Source organism: Sander lucioperca, chromosome 11 (assembly GCF_008315115.2).
Source record: "Sander lucioperca isolate FBNREF2018 chromosome 11, SLUC_FBN_1.2, whole genome shotgun sequence".
NCBI classification, from domain to species: domain Eukaryota; kingdom Metazoa; phylum Chordata; class Actinopteri; order Perciformes; family Percidae; genus Sander; species Sander lucioperca.
This window is the reverse complement of record NC_050183.1, coordinates 22,226,634-22,252,888: the sequence shown is the minus strand read 5'-3', so window position 1 is coordinate 22,252,888 and position 26,255 is coordinate 22,226,634.

The window sequence follows — 26,255 nt, the reverse complement described above, 5'->3', positions numbered from 1 at the left end:
CAAATTGACCGCGCTCACCAACAGCACCCCATCACTCCGTGTCACTTCCGGTATGTGGTACATTCCCTTTCCGTGAAGAATCTGTCATTTATAAATTGTTTCGGGACTGGTAAAAGTGTTTTGCGTCTTGTTAATTTGTTTTCTAAAATGTTAATTTGTTTTCTAAAATGTTAATTTGTTTTGTCCTTGGTAAAAGTGTTTTGCCCATGTAATTGTGTTTTATGGTAGGTAAAAATGTTTTCCAAAATGTAAATTTGTCTCAAGCTTTGTAAAAGTGTTTCATTCTTTGTAATGTTGCTTTGCACTTCCCGGCCACCATAGCTTTGAGCAGAAGCAGAGGCTTGTGTATTTGGGCAATTTACATTTTGATTTCTGACTGCAAAATAAAATCATTTGTTAAAGAATCTTGTAGTCAATGATGTGAGGCTTTGAAGTATAACAGCACACCAACCCATCCACCAGCTTAACTCCAATCAGGGCTCTCTCTCTCTCTCTCTCTCTCTCTCTCTCTCTCTCTCTCTCTCTCTCTCTCTCTCTCTGTATATCCACTTCATTGATTGCAGTGTGTATTTAATTTGCAGCTGCACAACTGGCCTCTCCCCATCCCTCTCACTGCTTGTTACCTTTGGGAGATTGTCCGGTTAACCTTTTTACAATGTTGCATCCAGGTGCATTATTTAAGTTTCATATCTGTTTGATCTGGGAAAAAAAATGGTTTTATCCTGTTTACAAACTGGGGAGCTTATTCCCCAGAGTCCTTATGTTTTTTTCCACCCAGCATGTTTCCTTGGATTAAGGTGGCACCAAAATCATGGTTGCAGCTGTCGCCGTGGTCCTGCTGCACATTTATGCCCTGTTACACCCTGCTATGCTCTGCGGTGTCCTGCTACGTCCTGCTACACCCTGCTACGCCCTGCTATGCTCTGCTGTGCCCTGCTACACCCTGCTACGCTCTGCAGTGCCCTGCTACGTCCTGTAACGCCCTGCAGTGCCCTGCTATGCCATTAACTACTACAACTACTATTAGTTCCATTATCTTTATTGTGACTATTATTGCCACTATTCATCACACCCCCAACCGGCACCTTCAGACACCGCCTACCAAGAGCCTGGGTCTGTCCGAGGTTTCTCTCTAAAAGGGAGTTTTCCTCGCCACTGTCACACTAAATGCTTACTCTTGGGGGAATTACTAGAATTGTTGGGTCCTTGTATATTATAGAGTGTATTCTAGATCTACTCTATCTGTAAAGTATCTTGAGATAACTCTTGTTATGATTTGATACTATAAATACAATTGAATTGAATTGAATTGTATACCAAATCAAACATACCACATTAAAAGAAATTCCCAGGTTTACTTAGTGGGCAAAGCTCAGTTTTTAAAATTTTAATTTAAGACCTCGAAGAGTTTTTTGCTAGAGCGCTGAAACTGCTGTTTGATGTGTGACGGTCAGATTACATGAAGTTAGAAATGATTAGCTCGTGGCCGGTTACCTCAGTTGGTGGAGCAATCGCATATATATAGAGGTTTACTCCTCGATGCAGAAGGTCCAGAGTTTGAGTACGACCTGTGACAGTTTCCTGCATGTCTACCCCTCCCTCTCTTGCCCCTTTCATATCTAGCTGTCCTATCCAGGGGCGTCGGACTGGGCCAACATGTGAGGAGGGCCCAAAAAGATGCTAGAATGAATAGCTGTGGATGCGGGGAGGGGCCCATAGAAAATGCCTTTCTACAAGGCCCAGAATTTTATGCTACGCCCCTGGTCCTATCCATTACAGGCGGAAATGCCCAAAACTATAATCTATAAAAAAAATGTAAAAAAAAGAAGAAATTATTAGCTCCATGGCAACTGTAGGTGTTAGCAAATGTAGAGTAAATTGAAGGGAACAATTTACAGATATTTCTGGGGGGAGACATGTGACCTTGTCTATAAAATTAAACCTATACTTAAGAGTCAATGAACAAAACTAGATACTGCTAGTAATTTATTCTTTAGCAATAACTTTTATAGATAGCCTTTGAAGACGGAAAGATGCAATGGGATCAAAACAGGCCTTCTGGCCAGCTCTGTTGGTCGTGTAATTAGGCCTCCTCAGGTGGCGTTCTATTGGTTGCTTTATATGTCAATCACACCAGAACTGACAGTAGAGTCTTTAAACCATAAACTCGTATCAAATCATGGGAGGCTTTTGAAGAAACCTTTCAAATGTTTACTACTGTGTAGCCGTGAAGCGCTAGAGTAACCAACCTCAACTCTGTTACGCAAACATTTGCAAAGTTAAGTTTGGTTAGATACCCTGACAAGTAGCTATAACACCACTAAAGCTGTAGGTCCTTTTAGCATCAACTGTGGGATGGTTTGTTTTCATTTTCGTTTCTTCATGATGCGTCACTTTCTGGAAAGTCGACATGTATATAAATATATAATTTTTATGTTTTAGTCAGTCAGTCAACCATGTTTAGTCACAGCCTTGATCATAGTGAGGTAGAGCAGCCTGCCCACCATGATCGTGCCAAATAACTTCAATGCCGTGTAACTGAAATATCTCTGTCAAATGAATACTATTTTTGGTCCCATTGTTACATGGGTTGCAATAAAGCTCAATATTGCAGTGGAAGAAGTCATTTTACTTTATTTATGGCTAGCAATGGTGCTTTTTCAGGATGTAGGCTACTACTCGTAATATGAACCACTTTGTTCATCAAATTTTTCGTTTGTTCCTAATTGTCATCTCAATATTTAATTCATATGGACGGCTCTGCTTGTGAAATACAAGTGTGATTGATGCACTGGGCCAATGCTTTGCAAACCAGGGATCTTCAGCAGGAAAAGAGTTCCTGACTCCAGACTTTGCCACGCTCCTGAATGGGTCGTCTGTCTGTGTCTTTGGCTGCAGACGCCATCAGATGTTTGCGTGGTCGTCAGATTCTTTTAGACACTTACAAACACAAGGATGTTTGTTGAGTGGTCAGATGTAGTGTGTGTACCGCATACATGATCAGTTCCCCAGAAAATCCCTGTTTCACCTTCTCTCAGTTCAGCAGTCAAAAGTGTAGTTTATATGCAAGCCATTCTTTATTTATAAGGACACAAATGGTGACTGTTTTAGAAAGGAATTCATTTCCTGAATTGGCTGCAATATTTGCACAAGAGAATATATATAAAGATCCTTGTGCAAACATTAGAAAGAGTGTATAAATTAACATAATCTGAAGCAGACTAAAATAACTCAAAGTGAAATCTAAATGCCACAACATTTTAAAATGATATGCTCAATTTTTCCTCTCAGCCACAGAGGCAGAGGTGACCTCATCAAAGCTCTGCTGTCGGTATTTATGAATTTGGAGTATTCAAATCTACTCAACTCTCTCTGCTTCACACCTGTTATTTGTGTGTGCGTGTGTGTGTGTGTGTGTGTGTGTGTGTGTGTGTGTGTGTGTGTGTGCATTTGTGTGCACGTGAAGTGCGACCATAGGATTTTTCTGTTCACAGCATTGATGCAGAGATGTCCAGAGACAGAAGTCAGTGTCAGAAAAAAGCATCCTGGATTTCCATTAAGACGAGGGACTGTTTGTTGATAAAATGTTAAAGATATTAATAAAACAGGCTAGAATAATAACTTCTACATTTCCAAATGCATTGGGTCAGTGTTTCTAAGGTTTGCTTGGTCAGAGCTGAACAAAAGTGAAAATGGAGAACGCAGCCAAACACACGCTTGAATTCATACACCGTACAGGCTTCAATAGAAGTGAATGGGAAATAAAGCAAATATCCGTAGGACAGAAGTGTAATGTGTGACGACCATAGACTGTTAATATTAATGGACAAAGCATCCGGTTCAGCGAAGTGCCTTAAACCTGCATTCTATCTGAATTCCAGCAGGGGGCGAGACATGCGGTTGCAAAAGGAGGTCGGTTTTTGTAGAAGTCTATGGGAAAGTGACCCACTTCTCACTTAATTTATTACCTCTGTAAACATTTTCATAATGAGTTTATGGTCTCAATCACTAGTTTTAAGTCTTCTGCAATACAGAATGATGTTCATTTTTTGAATTATGGTCTCGTTGCAGGTGGTGTTTTAGGGCGTGGCTATGATGTGATTGCCAGTGAAAGTGTGTAACGTAACGTGGCTCCTCCCTCACTCTTCCCTCTCGTCTAAAATCGTAACATCCACAACCAGGATGGCTGCGCCCGTAATGGCAAACTCAATGACTCTATCATAATGGAGAATAAGTTAGTGTCCTGATAGCTTACTGGGTAGAGCACGTCATTTTTCAGGCCGAGTCCTTACCACAGCAGCCCAGGTTCGAGCCAGGCCCAGGCCTCTTTGCTGCAGGTCTTTCCCTTTCTGTCAAGATCTAAATAAACATTACAAGTCTAAAAAATATCTTATATCTTACGTTTGATTTCTGAAAATGTAACAACAGGTACAATGAATATAACAACTCCAAATAAATCCTTTACTACAGAGATCGTTGGCTTGTAAAACAGTAAAATATAAGGCATCAGTTTGTCTTGCCCTCATTGTTTTTTCACTTCATCTCTTAGATCATTTTTCGGTCTGCAGCTCAGCCAAAGCAACGCATCTGTCTGTAAAATTACGAATCCCGACTGGCTGTCTGACTGGCATGTCTCTGTGTAGAGAGCGCTGCTGGTTTATTCAGAGCAAAAATATTTCATTATACAAGAAAGCGGGTAGGGGTCTTCATTACTGGAGAGGATTTGTTTTACAGGATTACCCCATTTGCATTATTTTAATTACAGCATAGACCCACAAAGCCACCTGGTTTGGGAAGATAAAGGGGAGAAAGTGAGGCTGATTAGTCCAGAATCCAGGATTTGTGAATATTTTAAATGAGATTTTGGGGTGAGATGCAGGGAGGTCCTGTTCAAAGCAAAAGACAGGAAGACTCTGGGGTTTCACATCTGGCTTCAAAGGCAGCTCTGACTGAGAGAGATTTATACATGTGAACAGGAAATCTTTGGCTCAGGATGTAATATTAACTGTTACCTGTGGAAGTCCAGATTAGATTTAAAGCCAGATTCAGTGAGGTTACGCAGCTTCTAATATAAGAATACTGTTCTGTTAGGGAAGGAGTCTCTGTGTGTGAGAAGTAGGCAATGCTACGACTTGAGTTTCTCATGCTGTGTAAATAAAGCCAAAGCCAAATGCAACTGACTGAGCATGACAATTCTCCACTGCAATAATCAGTAAACACAGGGTTGATAGTGACACATAGAGACTTGTTAGGCTTTTACAGCAACACTCCTCCTGGCAAAACAAGGACCCTACATAACATAGTAGTTATGGTACACAGGTAGAAATGAACACTGATACACAAGAGGCACACATAATATCCACTGGAGAAGTCACTCTCAAGAATAGATGCAGAGAGAGAGAAAGAACACAAAATCTACTCTCTTCACAGCTGCATGATTTTGCTTATGTGCTCTGCTACACAATGCTCTAATGTGCATTTTATTCTCATTTATATTGTTATTCTGTGTATCAACTTCCCTTATGCTATAGGACGAAGAAGATGCTCACATAGAAATCGGTATAATTTAAATCAGTCCCTACTTTATGTTTAGGACAGGCCCACAAATCCAAATGGCTTGTTTAATCACATCTTTTAACGCAGGTACCCATTGTTATGTGCACAGGCAGTGAAAAAGGCAATGTATATTATTGGATTCCTTTTAATGTTAACGATCACAGCCACCGCCAGGTGCTAGGCTGATGGTGGCCAATCTCAAGGCCACATGAGACGCAGCCATCTTCTAACCGTATATATACTGGGAACTATATTCTCAGAAAGGCGAAGCATTGCTACTCTGCTCGGGGCTTCTCAGGTGCAAGCATATCACTCCGCCCAAGTAGCAGAAGTAGCACTGCTTCGCCTTTCTGAGAATATAGTTCCCAGTTTGTATACGGTTAGAAGATGGCTGTGTCTCATGTGACCTTGTTATTTGTACACGCTGTGACTATACAAATCACAACATGTAAATAGGAACATGTTGGCGTTATTTTGTCACTTATTCGGAGCATTAGGCTAGTTGGAACCGATTACCTTCAGGATCCATGCTAGGCTTTTTAACATTAATGTGAGTTCCCCCAGCCTGCCTATGGTCCCCCAGTGGCTAGAAATGGCGATAGATGTAAACCGAGCTCTGGGTATCCTGCTCTGCCTTTGAGAAAATGAAAGCTCAGATAGGCCGATCTGGAATCTTCCCTTTATGATGTCATAAGGAGGAAGGTTACCTCAACCTTTCTCTGCTTGTTTTGGGTAGAGCTGTTCTTAATACTCCTTTCTGGTTGGGAGAACATCATCATCATGTTGAGGAAAACCATTCTTCATCCTCTCTCTATGTCTCATCAGAGAGATGAAGGAAGGAGAATAAAAACAGCACAACAAGCCAGTGAGTTAGAATAAGGTCATTAATGGACTACTGTGACTTATCTGTGACATATTGACTACCTTCTCAAGTGACAGCCTAAAAGTGTAGAGGAAAGATCCTGACTGACTAACCTGATTTTTCTCTCTTGATGACCGCGGCGCCTCAGTGATCACCCCGTAGTAAAAACAGAAATCACTTTAGACGTAAACAACCTCCCAGTTTCCAGCTGACTTGAAGTTACTGGCAGCATCAGCGCTTCAGAGTCTCTGGGCATCCATCCATCTGCAGACAGGAAACGCTTCGGGGACAAACTAGCTAGACCCAGTTCTTCCTAATGCATGACAGACCCCGGTGATCAAACTGCCATGAAAGAAGGACAGAGGCAGAGGAAGAAAAAAAAACAACCAGAAAGAAATGGATCACAAAGAGGCTCACATTATTCAGGGGTAACAGACAGGCACAGAGACACAGCTGTACATAATATTTATAACTGTGACGTTTACAGAATTACAAATGGCCTTTAACAAAATAAAATCATCTTATCATCTTTAAATAGAGGTGTAGCATTGAAAATGCAGGCCCTGTGCATTCAGCATGTACAAATAACAATCAACAACTAAACACATGCATCTATAGAGGTTATTAACATCAGCTTTATTGGCCAACTGTGTACGCATACAAGACATTTTAAGTTTTAGGTTGTTCACAACATACTTACACACAGTTCCAAGAACGATTTTTAGGAAGATAGAAATATAATTGCAGCTAAAAACGAGAACAAAGCTAAACAAAGATTGTTAAAAATAATCAGAACTATTATGTACATACAAGAAAAAAATATACAGATGTATAATATACTTTTTTTTTTTGCATAGGCCTACATTTGTGAATGTGGAAGTTTTTTAGTCTCAAAGCAAATTATTGGACAAAGAAAAAAGGTTGACCTGAGGTTGATATGAAGTCTGTATCACATGTAATCCAATAGTTGTTAATTAAGATATTTCAGTTTGGACCAAAGTGGTGGGCCACCTAACGCTTCAAAACATCAATACAGGAAAACATGAAGAAGCTGCCAGATAAGACTAAACCAATCATTTCTCACAGTGCATCTGAAGCATTTGCTGTTAACCCTATTGGATTTTAATTAGCTGCAGCAGCATCCATCAGTACACACGTCAATATAATCTCTGCTGGATGTGGAGAGCAACAGCAGAAGAAAAGAGAGAGGGAAAATTATAAAAGTACTTAGAACCAAGTTTGCACCCAGTGCACACACTTCTCCTCTGCTGCCACCAATTTTTATGAATACATTTGCTACATGTATGTCGGAGCACCATACAGTTACCATGGCAACGCCAGTCTTTGAAGTTTTTGCCCCCTTTTTACAGCTAGATATAAGAACCAGATCTGCTCTGTTCTCCCCCCGCCTACCTCTCCCTCACCCCTCTCACTCTTTCACTCCCTTTGCTACATCAAAATATTCTCTTTGAAGACTTAAGCCGATTCCAAGTCAAACCCAATGCTATTTCTGGCTCTATTCAAGACTGGGGCTGTGGCTTTATGCAGTGCTGTGTTTGACATCTGTGTGTGTATGAGGCAGAAACAACTCAGTATGACTCAGTTTGCTTTTGTATGAAAGGTGTGTGTTGTGTGTGTGTGTGTGTGTGTGTGTGTGTGTGTGTGTGTGTGTGTGTGTGTGTGTGTGTATAAAACCAGAGGAGATAGGTGTGTGATTACAAAGCCACCTGCTAGTCGTAACCGATAATGAGAAATGTTTTATGCATTTCTGTTTAAATACATGTGCATTAGTTTGTATGAGTGTGTGTGTGTGTGTGTGTGTGTGTGTGTGTGTGTGTGTGTGTGTGTGTGTGTGTGTGTGTGTGTGTGTAAAACCAGAGGAGATAGGTATACGCGTGTGTGTGTTTGCAGAAAACATAAACAAACGTTTGGTGTGTGATTACAAAGCCACCTGCTAGTCGTAACCGATAATGAGAAATGTTGTTTTATGCGTTTCTGTTTAAATACATGTGCATTGGTGTGTATGAGTGTGTGTGTGTGTGTGTGTGTGTGTGTGTGTGTGTGTGTGTGTGTGTGTGTGTGTGTGTGTGTGTGTGTGTTGCATGCAAGTATAGACACAGACCTTAAAAAAAAGAATATCAAAAGAGAAGGAGGAGAGAGAGGAGATGAAAGGATCAGAGGGGGAAGGACAGGAAGAAAGAGATGGGAGGAGGTGAAGAAAAGAAGAGAGGAGCACTGCAACATGCCGTGTTGTGTGACATGTCATTATGTTTTCACACAGGTAAAGATCAACTATTAATCACAACATCCACATACAGCTCACACCAAACTTATACACACAGATCTGTGATTTCAAAAGCCTGGTGTCAATCCCAGACATTCAAACGAGGCCCAGTTTTGTTCTGAAATGAGTTTGGTGTGCAGTAACAACAGTAGGATACTTATATATATCATGAGCCTAGAGTTTATAAAATAATAAAATAAACGTTGAATTTGCTTAAAGCTATAGTGCGTAGTTTCTGCCGCCCCCATGAGGAATTCAAAGCAATGACAACAAAACGTGATACAAGCCTTCCGTTTCGCCGCCTTCTTGAAAACCAGTCATGACTTACAGCTGGCGATGCAAACTAAAATCAAAAGCAATTTGCACAATATATCTGAAATAATCGCACTCTGCATAACTTGTTTAGTTTACTTACTCAGTGGATAACTATCCATCTGATCCCGCCAGTCTGGGTCGCTGTCTCCAATTTATTTTCGGGACGTGGAAAAAAGTTTCCCTGTTCATCAGAGAGGGGGAATCTTCAGACTGTACAAAACACTGCGTCTCTTGGGTGTCGCGACGCAACAGGTCCCACTCCGTGCAACACAGACACTCCTGTTCGGTGGCCATAGCTTCACAATGTCTGCAGGTACACCACCAGTTTCCCGAAGTACGAGGCTGTGTTGCGGCATTGACTACCGGTAGCTCTCTCTAGCCCTGTCACGGAGCTCCCGCAGCTCTTCGTTCAATAAACTGTCGGTATACTTACAAAGTTCTCAATGCTTCGGTTAACATGTAGGGACCCTCACTATGCTACCGTTGAAGTTTGGTGATATTTTGAGCCTTTTTAGTGGTATAAATAGTGATTTGTTTTTACTTTCCCTGTGCCCCGAATATTAGCGTTGTAAGTTAACTAGCGGTCCGCGCTAGCGTCTTTCAAGCTACAAACACATTTGCATGAAAACATGTTCCAGAGAACGACAGAGTGGGTACACATCCGTTATTAACCCCTAGGTTTGTTTTGCGCCGGAATTGTCCTTTTAATATCACACAGTTACGCACTAAAGCTTTAAGTAGCCTCCAAAAAAGCCCAAATAATGAATTTGATAGTTTAAAGGACGTTCAACATTTTGACAAATGCACTTATTAGAATTTTGCTTTGATAAAAAGATTGATACCATTAGGCTATCATAAAGTTTAATATGAAGCAGGGGACAACAACTAGCCTAGCTTGGTCCAAATACAACAATATCCACCTACCAGCCCCTCTAAAGCTCACTAATTAACTTGTTTGATTAAATTAATTCTGATTAACAGTATAGTATGACAAACACTATGTAGTACATAATGTACTGTATGTAGTATGGCACATAACTGCTTGTAAAACCCCAGCTTGTAGTTCTTACATTTTGGTTTTTGTACAGATTAAACACACAACATATACCGTGTTATTCAATGAGCTTTAGAGGTGCTGGTATGCAGATTTTGCTTCCTTCAGGTAGAAAAAAGACACAGAAAAAGACACCAATCTCGTAACAGCTCATCTGATTAGCTTAGTTTAGCATAAAGACTGGAAGCAGGGGAAAACAGCTAGCATGGCTTTCTTGATTTTACACATTTTTTTGTACGGATTAAACAAATAACATAAAATGTGTTAATTAGTGAGCTTTAGAGGTCCTAGTAGCCAGGTTAACTGTTTCCTGGAAGCAGGGGGAACCAGCTTAGCATGGCTCTAGGTAAAAGAAAATCTGCCACAACATTTAATGCTAGAAAAAAACGACTTGTTGTTCTTACACTTCGTATTTTATACAGCTTAAACAAACAGGCAAGCTGTTTCTCCCTATTTCCAATCTTTGTGCAACTGTGTGCAACAATTGTGCTGACTGCAGCTTCTCATATTTACTGTACGCACATGAGAGTTGAAGTGATCTTCTCATCTGACTCTTGGCTCGAATAAGCATTTCCCAAAATGTCAAACGATTTAAAACTAAACCTAGAATAACAGAGGAGAGGAGTACCACTGCAGTCCCTTTGAATACTGCAAAGACATCCATTCACACCTTTATCACCAGGAAACGGGAGAGCGATCATAATCACAAATCTGATCTCAACGGTGATACTGCACAGTGGAGTTGAAAGAGACCTTGAGCCTAATGGGCACAACACACTCGCTGCCTTTAATCCAAATCAGGACTTTTCCACAAAGGCAGTTTTGTTGAGACTGCAGTATTGCATCGGTCACAGTGTGAGAGGGAAGATAAAAGAAGCAGCATTTCTCAGAGCACAGCACTTCACGTCTCCCCACCAGCTACGGTATACAAAGCAAAACTTCCCTCAAACCATTTCTTCCATTAATTTGCTAAAATGGATGACTTCTGTTCCCACAGAATTGCTGCAGATTTCCACCCTAAACAAGAATTCCCATGCAATATTTTTTTCTTTCTAATTAATAAAACAAAGGCTGATGTTCGAGTCCAGCTATAGTTTCGTCATCATCACAGTCTCAAGTCTCTCTTCTTTTGTCTCTAGCTCACAGGTAAGTTTATTTCATGTTCACAAACTCTGATTAAAGTGTCCTTAGATCAGAGGAACAACATGAGGCTGCATTTAGTTTTTGGGTGGATGTCCCGTTTGATGGCACTGGTGCATTCCTCCACTATGACAAGATGTATTATACTGTAAAATCTCCTACAGAGTTTGGGCTGCCCACTATACAATTAGTCTTTCTTTCATCACTGTCACAGTCCACATGCCACATGTAGTCTCACTGGGTGGTTTGATCACACACACGCATCATTTATTGTACAAGACAAGCAGAATAAGGAGGCTTATATTTAAATAAAAAAAACTTGAAAATTAAAAAGAATATGGTATGCTGAAGCAACTCACCCAATGTAAATATAAAGTGTTTATATGTTTTATTGTTATCACAAATGCATTATTCAGGAAGGTCATGGTTAATGCTTTTAGCACTGTACTTTTTTTGTACTGATCTCTTTTGTACTGCACTCTATCTCTGCAAGAAAAGAAAATGAAAATAAATTGTTTGAAAATAAAAAAAATAAAAAAATGCATTATGCTGATTTGGGTAGCAAGCAATGATTATTTTCAATGTCTATTACTATAGATTGTTTAGTCTATAAAATATCAGAAAATAATGAAAAATACCTATCAATATTTTCCAGCTTCAACAGGCCAAACCATAAGATATTTAATTTACGTCGTTGGTATAAAACTGAGAAAGACAGGAAAATCCTCACAATTGAGATGGCAGAAACAGAGAATGTTTGACATTTTTACTTGACAAATTACTTATAAATGAATAGTTTATATATAGAGCACTTTTCAAGCAAAGAGGCACAAAGTGCTTTACAGAGTTACAAGGTTAAACGATAATGACGGGAGATACGCAGCACTTTTTCATAGTGGCATGAGATAAAAGCAACAGCAATACAAGTATGATTCACAACGAAGGAAATAAAAAAATACATGATACAAACAAATTAAAAGATAAAGAGTTAAGAAAAGTCATGCTGTAAAGGTGTTTTAAGATGATATTTTAAAGATTGAAAGGATAAATAAATTGTCAGTCAACTTTCTGTGGATTGAAGAATCAATTATTGAATTATTGTTTCAGCACTGATGTACAGTCCATATGGATAAACAGGTGTCTCTTCTCTAGAGTTTCAGTCTTTTTAGCTTTTTCTGTTGCCTGACATCCGATTCATTTCAAATTTATTCAAGTTAATCAGAACACCAGTTGAAACATAAAAAACATACCATAAACACATCTAGAACATGGCACCTTTAATAAACCAGAGAACAACTCGTGAAAACATGTGAAAGCTTTCTGTGCTGTTTTTGGATCGTGTGTTATAAGGATGGTAACGATTAACCGTTTAACACTTAACCGACAATGAGAATTTTGATTAAAGATCCAATATGTAATATATTTACTGTAATAAATCCAAAAAGACCCCAATGCGTCATCAGATATTAAAGAAACATGCTAAGTTGAAATACTATCTTTTCTGACAACAATGCTAATGCCAGTATTTTCTCCTTTTAAAATTTCTGTTCTGTGACGAAATTTCTGTTTGTGTTTCGGCCTGTGACGTTGTATTCCTTTTAGTCCGTGTTTGTGTTGGCCTACTATTTTCTTTTCACTTGTCCCCCTGTACCTGTGTAAAGCGTCCTTGGGTTTCATGAAATGCGCTATATTAATCTAAGTTATTACGTTGGTTGCTACAACAATCTGTTATTGCTTTGGCTCGTGACACAGTGACAGTGATACCCGGTTTAGCTTACGATACATCCAAAGTAGGCTAAGTTACCGTATGCAACACTTGAAATGCAATGATGCCTCTGTAACATATTCTCTTATTGTAAATTATTACCTGCGTTACCTGCTTGTCGGTTAACCGTTAATGAGTGGTTGACAAGGGTCAGCTATCGGTCAGAAAAAAAACCTCTAAATTAGCATCCCTAGCATGCGATACATAATATTTTTGATATTGCATTCTTTATTTTTGTCTCTCTTGCCAATCCACCACAGTAATTTTTACACAATGCCTCGTACTTTTTGAAGAAACCTGTCGATATACTATTAATGGCAAACTTCTCCACACCTGATGTGAGGGGAGAGTAGAAGGTTATGTGTCCTAAATATCTAGCTTCTAATTGACAGACAATTTAAAAAATCTTGTTTTTGCTTCTATGCAGAATATGCTGGGAAACTTTATGTATTTGATTAATTGACTCGTTTATTAGTTTCAGAGTGACCCCGAATCTCCAGGATCCAGGGGCCTGGCCGACCTCCCCCCGGCTGCCTCAGGCCAGGAGGGGCCCCAGCGTGGAGAGAGATCTTAGACTTTAAGGCTGAGTGGAACCAGACTCAGGGGTTTTGTTGGAAAGGAGTTGAAGTGGAGAGGGGGAGTGAATAAAGAGTGGCAGGCCTTGCCCTTGGAGCCGCACTACTGACGCACACAGATGGAAAGCATTAGACCTCCATTCCAGCACAAAGATGGATGGATTATTAGATAGAGAGTACGTGTGGAGTGGGAAGATAGGGGAGGAGAAAAGAGGAGGAAGAGGAAGGAGTGCAGGGTAAGAGATTGAGTGGAGAGGAGAAGGCGAGTGGGGGGAGAGTAAAGAGGGGGAAGAAGAAAGAGAGAATATTCACATATATATTTCAAACTACTAAGAGTACATAACGCATTTACATTTTAGAGATAACTGAAAAGGATTTAAATGCGTACAAGGACAATACAGACCATATACATGATATGGAGGAACTGACATTTTCTGAATTTTGTCAGTGAAAAAGGAGGAAAATTCATTGCATTATTTAGTGGATGAAAATTCAGCAATGTTTTTTTTTTATTGATTTGTTTTTGGCTACCTGTGTTCAGCCTTTCGACACTCTTTTAAATTTTAACCAGCATGGCATTCCTTCATAAAGTTTTTTTCTTACCAAAGACTGGGCATTGGTGGGGGCCACTGAACAAGGCAGTAGGTCCATGACGGATAGGAGAAAGAAGAAGCATGTTGGGGGTAGTAGAAGTGGGGCAAGGACCCTGTCTGTCCAAAGCATCTTCTCTGCTTTCTTAATTAAATACCAGTGCTTTTATTTCATCAGTGAATCTCAAAAGGGGTGAGGAATGGTTCATCAGTACTTTAACTCCAGGTATGCTTGGGTGGAGACAATCTGCCCTGGAAAGATGTCTGCATCCCCAGAAAAGAATTAAGTTAGGAATATAGTTGATCCCTTTCAGACCGCAGCTCATGCCGAGCCATGTATTTAGTGGTAAGAGTCTGCTAAACCTGTTGATCCCTCTGTTGACCGTTGGCAGTATAGTCCACTAAGAAACGTTAAAAACGGTTAAATAAAATACTGCAGTTGAAGAATATGCTTGATTATATTAGAGTCCATAGCATCTGGAATGCAGTAACTCAGTACTCATCTAAAGTGAATCGTCACTTTAGATGAGTTTTTTCATCTTTGCTCCACATTTTGTTTCACCCTTTTCTGTCAGCTGGCACTTTTTTTAATACTCCCATGTCCAAACTTATCAGCACCGCGTTCATGGTTCAAACCTGTTTTCTAGTTGTAATGTCAGGGGTGACCATGGTCTGTGTTTATGCCCACTTTTGACAGTGCGCCAAATTTCTAGGGGCCGAAGTTGGCTAAGCTGAATCCATAATTGTTTCTCTCTGTGGGAGTACAGTCTTACTTACCTTTTTTTATCCCAGCAGGTAGAAATCACATTCACAGCACATGTATTCACTGGTTTAGTTTCAGTAAGTCTAGGAAAAGTTATGGTGTCATTTAGAGATAGCTGTCCATTTAATTAGTGTCAAGTTCAATTCTAACTCACTGGCAGAAGACATTGGCAGTGTCAGGGAGTTCAGAAGACTTCTTCAGCGTGAATATCCTTGTTTCGAGTGTATCAATCTTCTGTAACAATGTATGGCAGTCTGTGGGAAGCAAAAGTAGAGCAGTTCAAAGTAGAGCATCACGACCAATAGTTGTCATAAAATATTTTCCCAATGATTTAGTTGATATGAGAAATCTCCTTAAAGGTTTTGCAGTTTGTTTCAGATTACATTCTAAGTTGTTTTGGGCGGCACACTACCTGCTCACCATCAAACAGGAAACAGACACAGTTAAGAGACTAGCTGGTGGACATAGTGGAGCATTTAACAGCTAAAGAGCCAGGTATTAAATACTACAACAGAGCTAAACGAAGAAGTGAATATTGGACCTAACATTCATCAGCTGGACTCAAGCACAAAGAATGAATATGAATGATAATGGTGTTCCATCCCCACGTGGCAAGAAAAAGCAGGTTTAAGTGTTCAAAACATATATTGAATATAATTGCATCTGTCAGGAATTCCTCCTATAAGTCGACAATATCATTCAGGGTTGAACACAATAATATCCTTTTAATTGCAGGTACAGTATACTTACATATACATACACTGTATAAAATTAAAAAAAGTATGCACGTAGTTGAGAACATGCAGTAATATTTGTTTTTTTAGAATCTTGTGGAGAAATATGCATACACATCCTTCTTTGTGCACATGCACCATTTATGGGTTACTGTAGGTACTTGCTGTAGGCTATTTATGTCCTTAATCCCAGAACTATTTATACACTACCTCTCTGTGCATAAATACACACATGCACACATTACTACCCAATGCACCATGTTTTAAGATATCTATCTCTTAACAACTAACAGATGCTTGTTCACTGCATCTGGAGTGCAGCATTTAACAAACACACCCAGTTTTAACAATCCACAAGGTCGCTCTAGTCATTTCAATCTCATTAACTTCTACTACAGTATTTTAAAGCGTTTAGAAGTAGAAACTGATCTCTCCACTTAGACGTGACTAAACGTATCACACTAACTCAAAACATTAAGGTCAAGCTGGTGCCATTACAGGCTCAGAGGGGTAAAATTATCATTTTAAAGTGGGATGTAAGTAGGTCTACATTGAGCCCAGTTTCATGATGCTTGACCACAAATTCTTGAGAAATGTGCTCATTCCCTTGCTTGGCGAGTTAGATGAATAAATGTCTTATGTAACCCCAAAATGTCGAACTTTTCCTTTAAGCTTCTTCAATGAAATACCAGCAGAACAATGCACAGTATGGTTTACCAATCATGTGTGTGTATGTTAACCTTTATTTGATTCATATGTTCTTTCAACTGAACTTAAATGTTTCCATTTACTAAGATTTTGTTGTAATAAGATTACAGTAATAATCTCTTCCCACTCCAACACTTTTCTGACAACATTCATTCACAAGAGACAAATGTTATCACAGTACACTGGCCATTTTTAGGAAGGGGTCATCTGATCTCAGACCTGTAAGGCATGAATAGAGAGAAGGAATGTGGATCCATCTTTTACTCTTTTGTTCTCCTCCCGTCTTTCCGACTCTGCGGCCATTCAAGTATCTGTCTGACAATGAAGAGGACTGTTAATGTTTAAAACAGCTGAATGCGTTCAACCTGAACAATAAGTTTCAGCTGTCAAAGACACAGCTAACACGGGGCCGCACTTTAGCAGATGATGTTACTGACAGGAAGTCAGGGATTGAATACTATACATACAGCCTTTTGAAATTGGTTTTTAGAAACTCAAGCAGCAATGTTGGTTTCTCTGGCCACCACTTTGGTCAAGACTGAAATATCTCAGCAATTATTGGATGGATTGCCATGGCATTTTGTACAGACATTCATGGTCCTCAGAGGATGAATCCGCCTGACTATGGTGATCCTTTGACTTTTCCTCTATAGCGTCATTATCAGGTAAAAATTTTAATTTGATTAATATTTTGGCTTATAACCAAATACCTGCAAAACTAATGACATTACCATCAGTCTCAGCTGTACTTTGTGTTTAGTGCTAATTAGCGAATGTTAGCATGCTAACACACTTAACTACGATGGTGGGTACGGTAAACCTTATAGCTGCTAAATATCAGCATGTTAGCATTGTAATTTTGATCATGATAACATGCAGATGTAAGCATTTAGCTCAAAGTACCACTGTGTCCAAGTACAGCCTTACAGAGCAGCTAGCGTGACACATTCACAGACTTTGAGGAGCCTTCCAGCTAAGTCTAGAGGGCTTTGGACTGTCCCACGGTGCATGAGAGCCCTCTCGCAGACAGTTTGAGCCCTTTCTGAACACTTTCCATAAGTCTGCATTTCTGCAGACTTTGCCTGAGGGCTTTCACCACAATTCGTAGCGTTGTGACATTGAAACACGGAGTCACCGAGGGAAGCCTGTAAGTGTTAAAAAAACGGTGTTCAACTTGACGTATTCAATTTACATAGATACATTGAGACTTCAACATCTTTGTGATAACTATGTTTGTCATAGTTTCTATTCTTTAAAGCATGGGTTGAGTACACAAATTAGTGTTAAAGTGAGATTTAAAAAGTTTCTCAAACAATCCTGGATGTCAAAAGCTACCACTTCTTAGTTTCATTTTAACAAGTTGTTTTAAATCAAAAACTTCCGGTCAAGTATTATGCTAATAAACTTTAAACAAACCAACAATTTATGTTTCATATATATATCTCTGGAGAAAACAATTTGCATGAACCAGGAAGAAGACTCCCTACCCCAGCTGTGTCGAGCCCCTCAGGGGAAATTAAACAAGGCAGTGATAGTTCACTTGACATCGTTCAAAGGCTTCACTTCACTTCCTCTCTCCGAGGTCAGTATGTGGCAGCACGGACAGCAGAGGTCAAGCGCCTGTCAGCCACTCAACAAAAACAGCTCGTGTTCCCCAACAATCAGGGGCTTGTTGGAGGTTTCCAGCACAACCATGACAAAGCGAGAGGACGGTGAAACTGTATCCTTCTCTCTGCCTCTCCCTCTCTCAACAAATATCTGTATCCATTCCTCTCAGTAATCATATCGTCAAAGTGGAAGCCTACAGTCATCGCAACCAGGAGTGCTCTATCATCTAGTTTTCTTTTTTAAATCTTTGGGCATTATAGGCCTGTATTAGACAGGACAGCTGAAGACAGGAAAGGGGAAAGAGAGAGGGAATGTCATGCAGCAAATGGCTGCAGGTTGGAATCAAACCTGCAGCTGTGACGCACGCAATATGTATGGTCACATTTTATGTAATTCTGTGGGATATTTTCTCCTGTTTTACAGGTCTGTATAAGTATAGGGCTTATACAGATCTTGTTAAGCGTTTACATTTGTAATGTTATCTTGGTTTGGTGGAGGGAAGATATGGTTTGTGTAGAAGTAGAAAAAAAGTATTTTTGTCCTTGCTGTCTCAAGATGGCGCCGGCAGTGAACTTTCTGTTGAGATCAAAATAAGAGTGAAGTAAGATTTAAATATTTCTTAGTTTTTGGCTCCAGCGCATTTTAGGTTGGTTTTAAATACATATTTGTGATGATATAGCAGCTCATTTTAAATGAATATTTTGTTGTTATAATCCGATGTATAATTTTGACAAGCTAAAACTTTACCAGTCTTCAGCTCAAGCAATTGTACAGTACTGACAGCCGTTAGTGGCAATGTAAAAGGTGTGTTCTTTATTTTACATTTTAAGAGGTGAAGTTAAATAAGTGAACAACCTAAAGATGCTATGCTTATTGAATTGTACTTTCTTTTGTGTGGTTGTTAATTAACTGAAATGCTAGCTCAGTTATAGGCCTGAATGGGGATAACTGTAGTAGGACATATTGAAATTGTAAATTGAATCTGTGTTTCATTTGAAAGCTAAGGAGAAGGCTAACTAGCTGATGTATTTTGTTTTGGATTTTGTGTTGATGCTAAATGTATAAAACCAAAATGGAGAAACAAAAAGAGAGACATTTTTGCATACTGCACTGAACACAAGCACTCGTCTCCCGTCTGATATTTTCTCCTGTTTTACAGGAATTCTTATCTGCTTACGGGTTCTCAATCTGAGACCTGTAACACAGCTGCTGCGGTATGGACAGCCTTTGTACATGGGGCGCATGCTCAACCAGGTGAGTTACCCAGGCACCCCAATCTTCTACTTTTCTGCATGAGTACTGTCCTTAAGTACAATTTTGAGGTACTTTTATGCTACTATATACTTCTACTGCACTGCATTAATAAGACAGCTGCAGTTAAGCTCCTTGTTGATTGTCAGTTTTAAAGTTTACATAAAAAAACATATGATGAAAATCTAAATCAATACAATAGATTAAACTACTCAAATGTAGCCTAAATAAATTAGTTAACAATAACCCCACCACTACAGGAAAGACTGTGTGTGCACTGATGCATTGTAGTGTTAACAATAAATAACTAATAAAGTCAAATATAATAATATATCGCTCACAGGGGTCACTCTTCTGCAGAAACAGTACTTTAACTTTGATACTTGAAGTATTTCTTGCTGATAGATCTGTACTTCCCTTTAAGGATTACTTGGGTTAAAGTGCTCATATTATGCTTTTTGGCTTTTTCCCTTTCCTTTATTGTGTTATATATCTTTTTTTGTGCACGTTATAGATTTACAAAGTGAAAAAGCCCAAAGTCCACCCCAAAGGGACTTACCATCTCCAACAGAAAACACTGTTCACAAACTGCTCCAAACAGCTCTATTGTAGTCCAGCCTTTACTTCCGTGACGAACGTGCATCACTTTGTAACACACGTTATAATGCTCGCCTAGCTGCTAGCGTGGCACTCCCTCATACTCTGCTTCTGACTGGCTAGTAGTCCTTACCTAGCTACTGCGCATGTGCGACTCCCAACAAAGATGGGACAGAAATAAGATGTCTCACTCTGTAGCTAAAACAGAGAGCTCAACACACAGGGTGAAAAGAGGAGCTGCAGCCATGTGTAATACAACACAAATATGGTGTTTTTTGAAAATTAAACCATGTAAACCTATTCTGATATAACCTCTAAATACAATTATGAACCTGAAAATGAGCATAATATGAGCACTTTAAGGTAATTCCTATGTTTCCTATGGTTAGTACCAGAACGTTTGATAAAACTTCATAGGAAATTATTAGACCATTATAAAGCCCATAAAATAAAACATTACTTTTACATTATAAATTATTATTATTAATTTATCTTCAAAACAGTTGAATGACTACATGGTTTCCTAGATTCACTCACACATATTACACCTCTTGAGTAGTTTAATAAAACCTGGCTTCATAAAACTTGACAGAAATGCTGAGTTCTATTATTATATGCGAGCATATTATTTCAAACAATAAAAACAGCCATGCATGTACAGGTTCTTTCTCTCAACTGTATCAACATTTGTATTGGACCAATTGTGTGATGAACCTATGCCAGAGCTCTCACACACAGTTATGACTTTGATATTTGAACTTTAAGCCTCTAAACGTTTCCCTCCTATCCTTGTCCATGTTTACAAGTTGTGTGAAGACCTTACAGTGAAGCCGATACATTTCACCATAATGATCCCTCTGCTCTATGCTATAAGCCAGGCATAAGCCCACTCGGTCATTCAATGCACTTTACCTGTAGCCTACCCCTCTCTCCTTCCACTTATTCTCTTCTTCAGCCTCTCCTTTACTTTCAAAGCACATTACAGCTTGTTACACCTTGAACTCAAGATGTGGCTACTTTAGAGGAGAGCGCCCTCAGGGCTTTTCTGTCATGGGAGTGGTCGTCCTCAGTTACATGGTCTGATCGCAGGAAGTAACCCCCTCTTTTAGCATCAGGAGAGGACACACCCGTCCCCACTAGGCTAGCTTGCTTGACACCAGTTATCATTTAAAGTGAAGACTGGTCTGTTTATGTCCTTTAGAAGTTCAAACTGTTGGCTAGGAAGTACAATTTTGAGGTAGGCTACTTGAATTGAGTATTTCCATTTTGCTAATAATACTTCTATTTTCTACATTTCGGAGGGAAATATTGTAGGTAGGCTACTCTTTGTCTGGCGCATCAGGAAATGATTGAAGAAGGCAAGTGAGATACAGTTAAAAGTTAAACAAAAGCAAGTGAACATTGAGTTAAGAATATAACAGATGTGGAATGAATTTGGCTGATTTTGGTTAAAAATCAAAGCCATTTTTGACATAGGTGTCTATTATTGTGGTTAAAAGCTTTCTTTCTATGGGTCCTCCTGGCTGTACATTAAAATACAGTATAGGGCTGGATTGATTTGTCAATTAATTGATTCGTTGATCCACAGAAAATTAAATAACAAGAATTTATGAATAATCATTTGGTTAATTTATCAAGCAAAATGTCAAATATTTGTTGGTTTTATGTGAGAAACAGTTGTATGTAAGCTATAGAGCTTTAAAACATTACTATTTAATTCAGTTTTATTTGATGTCTTCTTACCTGCAAACTTCCAAAACCATGCACAGCAGCAGGGTGTGTTTCATTCATTCATTCATCTTCTTCCGCTTATCCGGTAACGGGTCGTGGGGGTAGCAGCTCCAGCAGGGGACCCCAAACTTCCCTTTCCCGAGCCACATTAACCAGCTCCGACTGGGGGATCCCGAGGCGTTCCCAGGCCAGGTTGGAGATATAATCCCTCCACCTAGTCCTGGGTCTTCCCCGAGGCCTCCTCCCAGCTGGACGTGCCTGGAAAACCTCCCTAGGGAGGCGCCCAGGGGGCATCCTTACCAGATGCCCGAACCACCTCAACTGGCTCCTTTCGACGCGAAGGAGCAGCGGCTCTACTCCGAGCTCCTCACGGATGACTGAGCTTCTCACCCTATCTCTAAGGGAGATGCCAGCCACCCTCCTGAGGAAACCCATTTCGGCCACTTGTACCCTGGATCTCGTTCTTTCGGTCATGACCCAGCCTTCATGACCATAGGTGAGGGTAGGAACGAAAACTGACCGGTAGATTGAGAGCTTTGCCTTCTGGCTCAGCTCTCTTTTCGTCACAACGGTGCGATAAATTGAGTGTAATACCGCACCCGCTGCGCCGATTCTCCGACCAATCTCCCGCTCCATTGTTCCCTCACTCGCGAACAAGACTCCAAGGTACTTGAACTCCTTCACTTGGGGTAAAGACTCATTCCCTACCTGGAGAAGGCACTCCATCGGTTTCCTGCTGAGAACCATGGCCTCAGATTTAGAGGTGCTGATCCTCATCCCAGCCGCTTCACACTCGGCTGCGAACCGATCCAGTGAGTGCTGAAGGTCACAGGCCGACGATGCCATCAGGACCACATCATCTGCAAAAAGCAGCGATGAGATCCCCAGCTCACCAAACTGCAACCCCTCTCCACCCCGACTACGCCTCGATATCCTGTCCATAAATACTACAAACAGGATTGGTGACAAAGCGCAGCCCTGGCGGAGGCCAACTCTCACCTGAAACGAGTCCGACTTACTGCCGAGAACCCGGACACAGCTCTCGCTTTGGTCGTACAGAGATTGGATGGCCCTAAGAAGGGACCCCCTCACCCCATACTCCCGCAGCACCTCCCACAGTGTCTCCCGGGGGACCCGGTCATACGCCTTCTCCAGATCCACAAAGCACATGAAGATCTGGTCCGTTGTTCCACGACCAGGACGGAATCCGCATTGTTCCTCTTCAACCTGAGGTTCGACTATCGACCGAACCCTCCTTTCCAGCACCTTGGAGTAGACTTTACCGGGGAGGCTGAGAAGTGTGATACCCCTGTAATTGGCACACACCCTCTGGTCCCCCTTTTTGAAAAGGGGAACCACCACCCCGGTCTGCCACTCCTTAGGCACCGTCCCCGACTTCCACGCAATGTTGAAGAGGCGTGTCAACCAAGACAACCCCTCCACACCCAGTGCTTTAAGCATTTCTGGACGGATCTCATCAATCCCTGGGGCTTTGCCACTGTGGAGTTGTTTAACTACCTCAGCAACTTCCACCAGGGAAATTGACGACAATCCCCCATCATCCTCCAGCTCTGCCTCTACCATAGAGGGCGTATTAGTCGGATTTAGGAGTTCCTCAAAGTGCTCCTTCCACCGCCCTATTACCTCCTCAGTTGAGGTCAACAGCGTCCCATCCTTACTGTACACAGCTTGGATGGTTCCCCGCTTCCCCCTCCTGAGGTGGCGAACGGTTTTCCAGAAGCACCATGGTGCCGACCGAAAGTCCTTCTCCATGTCTTCTCCGAACTTCTCCCACACCCGCTGCTTTGCCTCTTTCACGGCAGAGGCTGCAGCCCTTCGGGCCCTTCGGTACCTTGCAACTGCCTCCGGAGTCCCCTGGGATAACATATCCCAGAAAGACTCCTTCTTCAGTCGGACGGCTTCCCTGACCACCGGTGTCCACCACGGTGTTCGTGGGTTGCCGCCCCTTGAGGCACCTAAGACCCTAAGACCACAGCTCCCCGCCGCAGCTTCAGCAATGGAAACTTTGAACATTGTCCACTCGGGTTCAATGCCCCCAGCCTCCACAGGGATGCACGAAAAGCTCCGCCGGAGGTGTGAGTTGAAAGTCTGTCGGACAGGGGCCTCCTCCAGACGTTCCCAGTTCACCCGCACTACCCATTTGGGCTTACCAGGTCTGTCCAGAGTCTTCCCCCACCCTCTGACCCAACTCACCACCAGATGGTGATCAGTTGACAGCTCTGCCCCTCTCTTCACCCGAGTGTCCAAAACATACGGCCTCAGATCAGATGAAACGATTATAAAATCGATCATTGACCTTTGGCCTAGGGTGCTCTGGTACCAAGTACACTTATGAGCATCCCTATGTTCGAACATGGTGTTCGTTATAGACAATCCATGACTAGCACAGAAGTCCAACAACAAACAACCACTCTGGTTTAGATCAGGGAGGCCGTTCCTCCCAATCACGCCTCTCCATGTGTCTCCATCATTGCCCACGTGCGCGTTGAAGTCCCCCAGCAGAACTATGGAGTCCCCTACTGGAGCCCCATACAGGACTCCATTCAAGGTCTCCAAGAAGGCCGAATACTCCGAGCTCTTGTTTGGTGCATACGCACAAACAACAGTCAGAGTTTTCCCCCCCCACAACCCGCAGGCGTAGGGAGGCGACCCTCTCGTCCACCGGGGTAAACTCCAACGTAGCGGCGCTCAGCCGGGGGCTTGTGAGTATCCCCACACCCGCCCGGCGCCTCACACCCTGGGCAACTCCGGAGAAGAAAAGAGTCCAACCCCTATCCAGGAGTATGGTTCCAGAACCGAGACTGTGCGTAGAGGTAAGCCCCACCAGATCCAACTGGTAGCGCTCCACCTCCCGCACAAGTTCCGGTTCCTTCCCCCACAGAGAGGTGACGTTCCACGTCCCCAGAGCCAGCGTCTGCTGCCCGGGTCTGGTCCGTCGAGGCCCCTGACCTTCACTGCCACCCATGTGGCAGCGCACCCGACCCCAGCGGTTCCTCCCACAGGTGGTGGGCCCATGGGTTGGAGAGAGAGGTGCCACGTAGCTTTTTCGGGCTGTGCCCGGCCGGGCTCCGTGGCAAACCCGGCCACCAGGCGCTCGCTGACGGGCCCTCCATCTGGGCCTGGCTCCAGACGGGGGCCCCGGGCTTCCTCCGGGCAGGGTCACATCATCTCTACCTCGTTTTTTCATAGGGTTTTTGAACCATTCTTTGTCTGGCCCCTCACCTGAGACCACTTTGCCTTGGGAGACCCTACCAGGAGCACAAAGCACCAGACAACACAGCCCTCAGGTTCATAGGGACACACAAACCTCTCCACCACGATAAGGTGATGGTTCCCGGAGAAGGGTGTGTTTCATATCCTAAAATTTTTTTTTTGTCTGACAAAATCTGCTCAGCCAAGACAAAGAAGCAGCAGCATCAACCTCAGAGTGTCAGTCCTGGATGTGATTGTCTTCCAGGATGTGAGTGACTTTGAGTCTCTGACACGATCCTGACATCTCAGATCACAACAGTTGTGTGTCTATGTGGCTCCATCAGAGTCTATCGACTACAGATGCCTTCTTTTTCGCCTCCTCCTCCTCCTCTCTCACACGCTCTCCCTGGCTGCACTTCCAAAGAACAGCATATGATTTTAGTTTTTGTCTTGGGAGAAATTATATCCAATAGTTTCAGAGCTCTGCGGCTCATGGGAGTTTACTGCTCGCAAAACATTTTCATAATACAAACTGTTCCAGAACGGGAGGAACGAAGGGTTCAGAGTCATTGATGTCTTGCACCAAGAGAGAGCTCCATCATTTATTTATTTTTAAAATATCTTTTCCCACATTACAAAAACATATTTAGTCACCCTCTTGTGAAACCAATCAGTTTTAAGAGATCTTTCTCTGAGATATCGGCTTCAATAGAAGTGAAAGGAATTTCTTTTCTGAAGAAAAATCATAAGAAATCACTAGTAACATATCTTTCAAGTAAGCCTTTACCAACTATTATATAGGAAAAATCACTCTTGATTGAAGTGGTCACAACTTTGTAAACATATGCAAACTGATGAGGGGTCACAATAATACACAGCTTCTTTTTAAGGCACCAAAAGCCTAGAAGGTTGGAAACCAGGGCTCGGAACATAGGTAGTTATCTGAAAACCTAAGAATAAAACCAAACCAATCTGCAGGGCTAAATACAATGTATAATAATTAGGCAATATATATATATTTTTTTCAAATTTAGGTAAACGAAACCCAAATTACTTGTGATTTAGACTGCAATTTTGCTTTTATGTGTACACACAATAACCAGAGGGCCCTGTGCACAAATAATCATCACTATATTCATAGCCTACAGCAAATACATCTTTTTTGGGGGGGCATGTATGTACTTTACATACTCACAGCCATTCTGGTTCACGTTAAGCTGTTTTCGCTTATTTAATGGGCAAAATGTGAGTTTGAACAGGAAATTAGAGAAAACACACACAAGTAAGACTGCTAGCTGGACTAATATTATTTCCAGCTGTTATGAGGCTCAAATGTACACTAATCAAACAACTAAAAGGCACCACCACCTGGTCAACAATGGTCATTACAGTTATGAGGCACACAAATTAAAGGAAATCCACAGAAATGGTGATTTGGTGATCCCCAGTGGATTCACAGCGCTATTACAATTCTGATCACCAAGCCAACACAAAAACAGACAAATTAGT